At 32.8% G+C, this 12,351-nt stretch overlaps 1 long non-coding RNA gene across 3 annotated transcripts; it reads left to right on the forward strand.

Annotated features, from left to right (window-relative positions):
- The first annotated feature begins 5,372 nt into the window (after positions 1 to 5,372).
- On the forward strand, positions 5,373 to 8,111 carry LOC131630369 (uncharacterized). 3 transcript variants are annotated; one of them, XR_009292313.1, is made up of 7 exons: positions 5,373 to 5,799; positions 6,004 to 6,175; positions 6,407 to 6,557; positions 6,713 to 6,811; positions 6,899 to 7,448; positions 7,549 to 7,663; positions 7,766 to 8,111. It is a non-coding gene; the product is annotated as an uncharacterized LOC131630369 (long non-coding RNA). The 3 variants fall into 3 exon arrangements; XR_009292311.1 differs by having other exon boundaries at positions 6,899 to 7,663; XR_009292312.1 differs by having other exon boundaries at positions 6,915 to 7,663.
- The last annotated feature ends 4,240 nt before the right edge of the window (positions 8,112 to 12,351 follow it).

Here is a 12,351-nt window from a genome sequence, read left to right on the forward strand (position 1 = left end):
GTGCAGAATTCAAAGAACACTGAATGAGACTCATCCTTGTGTTTTAAGAACTTTACCCATGTCCAGCGGCTATAATCATCTACGATGACTAATCCACATTTCTTCCCTCTGACAGATGCTGTTTTGACTGGACCAAACAGATCAATGTGCAGAAGTTCTAGCGACCAAGAGGAAGAGACAACATTCTTAGATTTGAATGCAGGTTTGGAGAACTTGCCCTTCTGACATGCTTCGCAAAGAGCATCTGATTTGTATTTCAGATTATGGAGCCCTCTGACCAGATTTAGTTTGTTAATCTGAGAAATCTTTCTCAAACTAGCATGGTCTAATCTTTTGTGCCAGACCCATTGCTATTCACTAACAGACATAAGGCAAGTCACCTTCTGCTTCTTAAGATCAAAAAGATCAATCTTATAAATGTTGTTCTTTATCTTGCTTGTAAATAGGATTGAGTCATCCTTCTGACTTACAGCCTTGTAAGACTTTTAATTAAAGATTATGTCATAACCATTGTCACTTAATTGACTTATGGACAATAAGTTATGAGTTAATCCTTCTACAAGAAGTACATTAGATATGGAAGGAGAGTTACCAGTACTTATGGCTCCAGAGTCAATTATCTTGCCCTTCTGATCTCCTCCAAACTTAACTTCTCCGACAGACTTAAGCATCAGGTCTTGGAACATAGACCTTTTTCCCGTCATGTGCCGCGAGCACCCAGAGTCCAGGTATCATGACATGTTGTGCTTTGTCTTCTTTGCTGCCAAGGATATCTGCAACAGAAATTATCTTGTCCTTAGGTACCCACAATTTCTTGGGTCCTTTCTTGTTATTTCTCCTCAAGTTCTGATTGAACTTGAGTTTAGCATGATAAACAACAGGAGGAACAACATGATAATTCTTAGGTTGAGTTGCATGATATTTTCTAGGTTGTGTCACATGCTTCTTAGTGTGTGCTATATGAAAGCTTTTGGCATGTGATGTGAGCCTAATATCATGAGAGTGGTCATGCTTGAACTGATCATACAATGACTTGTATGTGATTTTCATATCATCCACGGGTTCAAGTTTGTATGGGATTTCACCCTCATAGCCAATGCCAACTCTTTTGTTTCCAAAGACAACATATATCATAGAAGCAAGATGACTTCTGCCAATACTTCTAGATAAGAACTTTCTAAAGCTCAAGTCATATTCTTTCAGAATATGGTTCAGGCTAGGAATGGACTTTTCTGAGTCAGAAGGAGATCCAATATCTTTGGATAATTTTAAAACTTTTTCCTTCAGTTCAGAATTTTCCACTTCCAGCTTCTTAGTTTCAGAATCAAATAGTTTTTTTAACCTTTTGTATTTGATACTAAGATGGGCCTTGAGTTCCAGAAGTTCTGTTAAACTGGAAACTAACTCTTCTCTAGACAGTTCAGAAAATACCTCTTCAGAATCTGATTCTGATGTAGATTCTGGTCCATCATCAACTGTGGCCATCAGTGTAATGTTTGCCTGCTCGCCTTTAGATTCTGATTCTGATGAATCTGAATCATCCCACGTTTCCATAAGACATTTCTTCTTATGAAACTTCTTCTTGGGATTCTCCTTCTGAAGTTTTGGACACGCATTCTTGTAGTGACCAGGCTCATTGCATTCATAGCATGTGACCTTCTTCTTGTCAGATCTTCTGCTTCTAGAAGATTATCCTCTTTCAGGCTTCTTTGAACTTCTGAAGTTCTTGAACTTCCTTTCCTTGCTCTTCCAGAGTTGGTTTACCCTTCTGGAGATCATGGACAGTTCATCTTCTTCTTTTGATTCTGATTCTTCAGAATCTTCTTCTTCAGCCTGAAAAGCGTTGGTGCATTTTTTATAATTAGATTTTAATGCAATAGACTTACCTTTCTTCTGAGGTTCATTTGCATCCAGCTCTATTTCATGGCTTCTTAAAGCGCTGATCAGCTCTTCCAAAGAGACTTCATTTAAATCCTTTGCTATCTTGAATGCAGTCACCACTAGGCCCCATCTTCTGGGCAAGCTTCTGATGATCTTCTTGACATGATCAACCTTATCCCTTGTCAAGAACTCTTAATCCAGCAATTAACGTTTGAAATCTTGAGAACAATTTCTCAATGTTTTCATCATCCTCCATCTTGAAGGCTTCATATTTCTGGATCAAGGCAAGAGTTTTGGTCTCCTTGACTTGGGCATTTCCTTCATGAGTCATTTTCAGTGACTCATATATGTCATAGGCGGTTTCCCTGTTAGATATCTTCTCATATTCATTATGAGAGATAGCATTCAGCAAAACAGTCCTACACTTGTGATGATTTTTGAATTGCTTCTTTTGTTCATCACTCATCTCTTGTCTTGGAAGCTTTACACCACTAGCTTTCACTGGATGTTTGTAACCATCCACCAGAAGATCCCATAAGTCACCATCTAAACCAAGAAAGCAACTTTCCAGTTTATCTTTTCAATATTCAAAGTTTTCACCATCGAATACTGGTGGTTTAGTGTAGCCATTGTTTCCATTGTTATGCTCAGTAGAGTCAGATGTAGATGCAACAGGTGTTGGAGTCTCACCATCCATCTTGATTTAAGCGTTTTTCTCTTCCTGAATCTTTTCTAAACACGGTTAAGTGCTTGCACCTTAAAACATGCGCTCTGATACCAATTGAAGGATAGAAAAACACTTAGAAAGGGGGAGTTTGAATAAGTGTGACTTTAAAAACTCTTAAGATAAAAACAATTGCACAATGATTTTTACCCTGGTTCGTTGTTAACGAAACTACTCCAGTCCACCCCCTTAGAGTGATTTACCTCACCTGAGGATTTAATCCATTAATCAATCTTGATTACAATGGTTTTCCACTTAGATACCATCTAAGTCTTCTAGAGTATTCTGATCACAACCTGATCACTCTAGCAACACAGGGCTTAGATACCCTCTAAGATTTTCTAGAGAATCCGATCACAACTTGATCTCCTTTAGTTCTTTACAAATGAATGTAAACAAATTCTTACAAGAGTTGTACAATGCTTCTTAAAAAGCTATAATCACAACTGTGATATTTCTCTTAAAGTTTAAGCTTAATCTCATTAAGATATTACAACAGTAATGAAGTGAGGCTAAAGATGAAGTTTGAGAGCTTTTGAATTTGACAGCGTTTCTGTATAATTCGCGTAAAGTATTGTGTGAATTCGTGAATTCGTAACCTTGCTTCTGATCCAAACTTCACTATATATAGGCGTTTTAGAAGATGACCGTTGGGAGCATTTAATGCGTTGCGTGATCCGTACAGCATTGCATTTAATGTTTCACTCTTTTGTCAACTACCTCGAGCCTTGATTTTCCTGCTTTTACTGACTTTGCCTTTAATCGCTTCTAACATTTCTTTTGTCAGTCAGCGTAGTCTGTCATCTTGTACTTGCTTCTGATCTGATCTTTATAGATACAACGTTTGAATATATCAGAGTCAAACAGCTTGGTGCAGAGCATCTTCTTGTCTTCTGACCTTGAAGAGCTTCTTAGCGTGATACCATAAGAACTTCAGAGCTTCTTCTTCTGATCTCAAGTTCTTCTGATGCTTCAGTAGACCATGTTCTGATTCTGCTTGACCATCTTCTGATGTCTTGCGAGAGCATGTTTTGAATGTTGCATACTGAACCTTCTGAGTCAGTGCTTCTTGCGCTGATTTGTGCATACTCTATATATATTTCCTGAAATGGAAAATGCATAGGATTAAAGTACCACATTGTCTTATACAAAATTCATATACATTGTTATCATCAAAACTAAGAATATTGATCAGAACAAATCTTGTTCTAACAAAAATGATAGAGTCCTTTAAGTGGCAAGGTTGGTTTTAAAAATAAAAAATTTACAAGCGTTAAAACGAGAGAATCTTCAATTGTTAGGGGAATTCTTGCAACTTTTTTTTTTGCAGGGGGATTTTTCAAACTAACCCCATATGGCAGGGGTGAAAATAGGTATTAACCCTAAGAACTTTGCGCAACTTGAATAAGTTCATCAACTGTCTTCGTCACATTCTTTTGTTGCAATGCTTGAATGACTGCAAAAAATCATAAACTTAAAATATTTAAATCAGGAGAATTAGATGGTTGACATATCAAACGGATGTAAAATCCAACTTCAAAAGCTGCATCTAGAAATTCTTCATCGTTTATAGAAACATGATACGGGACATTATCTTATTTTATATAAATTGTTTCAGATGCATGTTCTAGTGGTCAATTTTCTTTAATGGCTGGTAAAACTTTGTTTATTAAAAACATTCGACTAACTTCTTTAGTGATAAAAGTAATCGATTTTGTTTCAAGTGTCCATGGTGGTCTATTAACACTTGATCTTTTTGTGGGTACTTTATCAACTAGAGGAAATACTCCAATTTTTCCTGACCTTGTTTCATTACTATCATTATCAAATTTAGGTCTTGCCACCGCAACTAAAAGCATAACTTTCAAAATGAAATTGTTATTCTTGCATGAACGGTATAGTTCATCCTCATTTGCAAGTAGGTAACATTTCCTTTTTTATGTCATATAGAACAATTTTTCATCCATATGCACAATATTGTATATTGACTTAAATTTTGGATCATATGGAATGCTACTTTCTTCGAGCATGGACAAGTAAAATCTAAGACGAGCTTTCATATTATCTTCTGACATTTGGGGTTTTAGTGCACTTGAATGTCGAAGCAAAATACCCTCTTTCAAATACTCTCTAATTTTTCTTGAATTAGTCAATGAGGCAAATGCTAGAGATCGGAGAGTGCTACGTTTAAGTATCGCTAGATCATGCATTTTCTCAATATATATTTCAACTCTCTTATAACCACAACTTTTTGTTTACTTATGAGAAGCATCCCTAGTTTCTTTTGCTTGCCGCCAAATTTGATAAATAACACCTATTGATACTTGATAGGAAGAAGCCAAACGATTAAAAATTCCTTTATTAAGTTTTCCATTCAAACTTAAATTTTTCAACGCCTGGAAAGTATTATCTTGTTGACTATTATTTAAAGAACAATGTTTCTTCTTAAATATTTGTACCTCATTAATTCCTATTTCATGAAATATAAAAAACAAAAATGATTCTATCACCCTTAACAGCACTAAAATAATAATTATTATCTACTTTTAATATAATAAAGTACAATACATATGAAATTCTTTCAATATCCCTCTAATCTTTCAATTTGAGGGTGATAATCGGGGACACAACGGTAATTGGATCTCCTTTAATATTTTAATTAAAAATATATATTCCTTAATCATTGCATACCCTTTCAATTGCCCATTTTATTTTCCATCATTAATACTAACGTGAGGAAAGGTATTGGAATTGTGCAAATCTTCTTGGTTACAGCAAAACCAATTCAACACTTTTTCAATTTTTACACGTTTCTTCATTCCAATACACACATTTTTCATCTCTTTCCCTCTCCCTCTCTCTCTCAGACAAAACTTAACCCTTCTTTCTTTCTTTCTTTCTTTCTTCCATTTTCACTCCTCTCTCTTTTTCCTTCAAACCCTTGAACCACCGCCTGTTTACGGCCACCACACATCCGCCAACACTGTCACTCCGCTGCGCGGGACCAAACAACAACCACCACTTTCAGATTATACGCGATTATTTCTCTTTTCCTTTCACTCTATTGATTTCAGGGTTTGTGCTTCTAATCCTCATTGTTTTGATTTTCGATTTTAGGTTTTGCCATCAAAAAACATGTCTTATTGCTTATTTCTGACCACTGTGAATCGTATCCCTTGCAAGCTTATTATAAGGTATGTTTCTATCATGGTTTGTAACGACTTGATTTCGTTTTTACATTTTGCATCATTTTTTGTTCATTTTTGTTGTTTCTCTGTGTGATGTAGAGTATTTGAAAGAAGAAAACACTCAGATCCTGCAACAACAAACAAATTACATGAGGTTGATGTTGGCTCCTCATTCTCCTTCTGATTTCTTTCTGTGTGTGTGATTTGCAGGTATGAAGATGAAGATCGAAAGTTGGCTCCTCAAGCTTTTGCCCACAACTACAAAAGATAAACTTTCTCTGTCAAAGGTAACGCCGCCGTTGTTGTCCATGGCGGCAACGAAGGAATTTATTCATCTTTCATCAATGAATCTTCCATCTCTTCAGTACCGACTCTTTCAAAGGTAACGCCTTTATATTCATCTTTTCAGTGCAGCAGATTGTAGTTAAAATTAACATTTATCATAAGCTAATTATTTCAAAGTTTGATTTTGATACATTGAAATGTAAAAAGAAATTATGTTGTTTGGGATTTGATTTTTTATGTGAAAATCATGTTTGATACAGTCACACTCCATATAAACAAGGAATTATCAAACTTTACCTCACAGTTGATTCAAGCAGTTGTTTTTTAGGTTGAAGATAGAGATATGATTGGTGGTTCAGCTTAAGGGGGTCAACAGGTCGTCTATTTCACCGGTGATTCGGCTAAACTCGGCGTGTGCAATAAAGGACATGTCATTCACCGGCCTTCTCCCATGAATTCAGATTGGCCTCAAGTTTATGGTGTGGCCTTTTATCATGCCCAAGCAATAAACTGTTTGTTTTTAGTTTTAATGCTTTCTGATATTATTGGTTGCAGAGTTCTCTAACATTTTAAGTACCGATATTCACCATGGTCATGGTTGAGTGACCATTTGCTTCTCTAATTTCACAAACAGGAATATTATTAAAGAAGGATTGGAGACTGCTATGACAAAGCATGTAATAGATGATGAAGCAACAATAAAGAATATAAGTTGGAGGTCGATAAAAATAATGTAAGTTAGTCTTAATTTAATCGGGTTAGCTCTGTTGTGGATTATCGGTATTGTCACTAATGATGAATTATGTGCAATGATGAAAAGTGGAATGACACAACAGGACCAGGGACCGCTATTTTAAATCTACTGAATCGAGTCGATTTCACATGTGATTCGTCATCAAAGCTAAGTGTTAACTTATATTTTCATTAAAGTTATTTGAAATTTAATCTTATAATAGTAAACACCATGTCTAAAATGGTGCAAATGATTTGACTTCCTTAGCATTTGATTTCCATCTATAGAAGAAATTAAAGATTAGGAAGTTGAAACCATTGAAATATATGCTTCCACAAGGACTATCAATGGCTTTCATTGGCAGTTACTGATTATATACTGATTGTATTTTCTACAGGTAGCAAATGCAAATGTCTCATTGCAACGTTTGGAGGAACTGTTTTCGGCCGAGGAATGAGATTTTCAACAAAATTCACCAATTTTTCCAGGACTTCCAGCCATCTTAATAAAGAATGGACACTTTTCATGGGATCCAAAAGTCAATCTTTTACGATTTTTCAGAATATTTCCATAGCAATATTCAAGAGAATGGGCTACTTATGACTAACATCTTCTTCTCTGTCAACTTTTATGAAGAGTAGTATTTTACCATCAATTTTTTTCCTATGCAGGCCGAAAAAGGAATTTGTTATCAATCACCGACAAGTTAATTTTTGTTCTTTTGTTTTGTTTTTAAGGTGATCAACTTGCCATAGCAAAGAAGATTGAGATGAGAATTGGGATGGGAGCTAATATGTACCCATCAGCTACCTTGCTTGGTATAGATAGGAACTTTCAAGAGTTACTCATTTGGTAGTTTTTTGATTTTTTTTTCAATACAAAAGTTCATTTATATAGATCAGTATTGTGTATATATCGCTTAGTGTTAACTTCATGAATTGGAAATGATTTTAGGTTTGCAGCTTCCGGCTCCAGTGATACAGCTGCTACAGGTGCATCGGATACATTTACATGTGTGCTGAATATTAGAAATCACTGTTAATATAGCCTTGGCTTAGTGTAAACTTCATGAATTGGAACTGAGTTTATGTTTGAAGATTCCGGCTCCAGTGGTGCTGCTGCTATAGGGGAAGATGATCCATTTACATTTGTACTCAATATTAGAAATCATGTTAATATAGCCTTAGATTAGTGTTAACTCCATGTGCAAGTATTTTCTTGGAACTGGTATGAGAGGACTCTTTGAATATTGTCACTCTATTGATAATTTTGTTGAATAGATTTGTTGAGCTTTCTATGATGGTTGGGAGGCTTCATGTGTTTTACAAATTTTTGCATTGTATAATAATGACACTGACACTGTCGATTAGAAAAAATAAATCACACATTTTTAAATTTTAAAAAACAATAATAAATTACTAAAAAAAGAGTAATGTGAAGTATTTACTGATTTTCTATTTTTTATAAGATATAAAATATTTTTATATTTGACAGTTATAATTAGCCTATATTTGAAAAATGTTAAAATCACGGTACAAAACAAAAGCTACTCCCACCTGCTTCCAATTTTTATTTCTATTCATATTTTTATTTTTATATATGTTAAACGCTATTAAATAATAATTACAATAATTATGGTTAAATTATATTTATGGTATACTTTATAAAATTTTATTATTAAATTGAAAACCATTTATGACAATACAATAAATTAAAATTCCTATGTTATACTTTTTCTATGCATAAATCAATCACCTTATGATATTTGTACATACCCCTTATTACTACAATAAATATTTTATTCATTTATTGAGGAAATTTAAGTTTTTCCATATAACCATTTTATTTTTGTACATTTCTACTAAAAATAGTTTAAAATTTAATAATTTTAAATATAAATTTTTACTTCTATTTTTTAAATACTTATAAAAATATTAAAAATTAATGTATAATTTATAATATTACATACTCTATTTTAAAATACGTATAAAAATATGAAAAATATTTATTTTAAAATGGAATAAATGTATATCATTAAAAACTTTATTAATGTTATTAATATTATAGCATCTTTTAAAAAATAATAAATGTAAATTACCATAATTATGAATAATTCACTTAATTTTCAATGCAAATTCAAATAATTAATAATATAATAATGGTCAAATTATCATTTAATAAATGCAAATTTTCAATGTATTTTTTTAAGTTTCAATTTCAATTTTTAATGGTTTAGATCTTAAATGCAATTAAATTATAACAAATATCATTTAATATTGTAATTACAATTTATTACTTATTTATTTTAATGTGATATGTTTATAACATATATTGGTCCTTAGACTTTTAATACTACAAATCAGTTTTGTTATAATCATTTATACAAAATTAAAATTAGAGATTCTTTTTTCGAAATAAAATATTTGTTTTTAATGTTTTAGATTTTTATGAGATAATTAATAAAAATATGAAACACGTTTAAATTAAAAACATTACCATCTATTTTAAAAGTTTGACCTCAATTAATGAATCAATTTATAAATTACAGTTGGTGCCCACATTCAAATATTAAATTATAAAATTTAACATTTTTTAATCATCTAAGTTATAAAAATACTAAAACAAAATAAAAATTTTAAACTAAATTTTTTATAATATAGAAGTTAAAAAACTTACTACATGTTTAAGACATTATATTTATTTTCAAAGTAATCATTAAGAGGTAGTACCATGATTACCTATTATAAGTTTTACTAAAAAAACCTATTATACCTTTTACTAAAAAGCCTATTTTAATAATTTTATTTATTGCAGACAATTCATTAACGTATTGATAAAACCAAATTCATTATGACCTGCCTCCACAACTTCTTGGGAAACCTACACACCTCTTATAATAACATTGTGTATGAACCGTGTGAACGCACAGGTAAATGATTTCTTAAGAAAATAAAATCATAAAAAATAAAAACTCAATTTGCTATAGTAGAGTTCTCATACTAACTGTCATACCCTAATTTTTGACCCCTAAGATCCCGCCTCATTTGCATTGAATCTCAAAGGGTTTGATCATCATTATCATCCTCATCAACATATAAAATAATTCATGCATCATTTGTTAACCAAAAATATACAAAAAGATTGTGCTTGCTTGTTGCTTGTTTCACCAGGTAGGTGACTAATCAAGGAGCTCAAGCAAATTAAGATTTTGAGGCTCACAAAAGACTCAAACCCTATCATATGCTATAGTGATTTCCCTCATCAACATCCAAGCTCAAGTGTGGTTCAATTCAAAATCAAAAATTTCCAATTTCATCTGGTACACAATTAGGGTTTTGACCTAATTGATTGAGGAAGTTGACTTTTGGTCAAAATATTGACTTGTGGCTCAAGACATGATTCAAGGGCCTCAAATGCCTCATCATAGTCCACTCATATAATTAATTTTGTTAGAATATTTTGATTCAATTGGTACTTGAAGAATTGCAATTCAACTGAAAAAAATCAATTGTTCAAAGATTAGGGTTTTGGTTCAATATATTGATCAACAACTTGTGGCTTGGCCTAATGGCTTGAAGCATGATTCAGGGGACTTAAATATAATCTCTTGACCTAATTTTATGGCTCAAAATATGTTCAAGATATCAAGTGATGAATAATTGAATAATTAGATCAAATGATAAAAAGTCAACTGCATATTCAACCCTTTGACTTTTGATTTTTTTGGGTCAATTTTGGAAACTCAAAGTCAAAACTTCATGGAAATAAGATTTGCTTACAAGTTATGAAGATTTTTCATGTTGAAATACCTAGCTTTACAAGTGCATAACTTCTTCACCAAGCCACCATTTATTGTGATCCAAAGCTCAAATTGAAGACCACATTTGATACTTCAACTTCGTAAAAGAATGAATTGAATATCTCTCAAGGATTAAGACATGAGGTGCCAAAGAGAGGGTCACAAAGTTGCAAAACACTTGGTAAGATTTTACAGAATGTTGGTAGAATTTTTATTAGTGTTCATGGCCAATTTCCATCAAGATCCATTGAGAATTTGAGAAAACTCAAAACAGGAAAGTTGTAGAGTATGTTTAGGGCCAGTTTCCAAAACGTATAAGAACTCCTCCATATCATTTTTTAGCAAGGAGAATCAAAGAGATGAAGTTAGAATCATAAACTTGGATTATAGGTCCATTTCATGAAGAACCAAGTTGCAACTTGAAGCAAATCTGCAAGATCCTTGCTTTACGGGTCCAATAACTTGTAAATCTCCTTATAATATGAATATTACACATTTGATCCATTATCCAAGTGTTTTATCACTAACCAATGAATCATTCTGTTCCAATACTAAAGGCGCCATTTCCATTTTCATAAAGAATCTTTAATCGTACAAAGTTAGTCTTGAGCCTCTACAATGTTTGTTCTGCACACAAAAGCATTTCAAACCCAACAAGCAACCATCTAATGTTCATAATAGACACCATAATGTCTTGATTAATGTTTGCCTAATCCATGGGAACCATAACTTCCACTTTCCTTCACAAAGAAGCAAGCAAACACAATTTGAATTTGGTACAGCCAATTGCTATGATTTTCCCCTTAGAAACCACAAATCTTGCCTATAAATATGAGGCCTTGCTTATTAAGTCCAACACACCATAAATCTCCAAGTCATCCCCTCACTCAAAATCTCCAAAATTCCACTTTGCACAAACTCGGGAATTTTGAATTCCAGTCAAGTTCTTTGCAACCTAAGCATTCAAACACCTCATATACATCACACATAAGTTGTCTAAACCCTCACTTAGCATTTGTAACAGCTCAAACATTATCCTCTATTATCAACTTCAAGCTTTTCAACTTTATTCGAGCAGAGCAATGCAGACTATCTCAAAGTGATCCAAGCATTCAGTTAACTTCAGGAAATTCCCAAGAAGCTATCTAAATCATCAAAACACTTATGGAAGTGCTCTAATCCATCTGTCGATTCCTAGTTACAGAGGTAAACTTCTCAAACTTGAACTCTATCATTTGTGCATCTTTTTGGATAAAACTTGATACCGGTTTGTTCAACATCATAGGAGGATCAAAAGCCCTTAATTGGTTGCCATTTATGTTTGTTATATGTGATTTAATTTAATTTTGAAGTTGAAGGGTTCTTAGTGATTTCTGAGAAATTCGGGAGATATAGTTTGAATTAGTTAATGTTTGATACATATCTGGATTCGTCTTGAAAAATAGAACAATTTCTATGTTTACACCTTTTGAATTGGTAGCATTTTGAGAAAGATATGATTTCCCGAAATTGGTTGTCTTGAGGTTGAAGATGAAATTCAATTATGAATTCATGAATTGCCTTAAAATATAATTAATTTAATATGTTTTATTTAATGGATGTATCACCATCCTAGTGGTTAAAGCTTTCGCTATAAGGCTCTTTCATGCCCAGGGGTGCGGGTTTGAACACCACCTTTTGCCATTTTGTAGTTTTTTCTTGATATTAACTTGTTTTACTATTTTATTTGTTGAATGCGCCT

The sequence above is a fragment of the Vicia villosa genome, unplaced genomic scaffold (genome assembly GCF_029867415.1).
Source record: "Vicia villosa cultivar HV-30 ecotype Madison, WI unplaced genomic scaffold, Vvil1.0 ctg.000673F_1_1, whole genome shotgun sequence".
In the NCBI taxonomy this organism is placed as follows: Eukaryota; Viridiplantae; Streptophyta; class Magnoliopsida; order Fabales; family Fabaceae; genus Vicia; species Vicia villosa.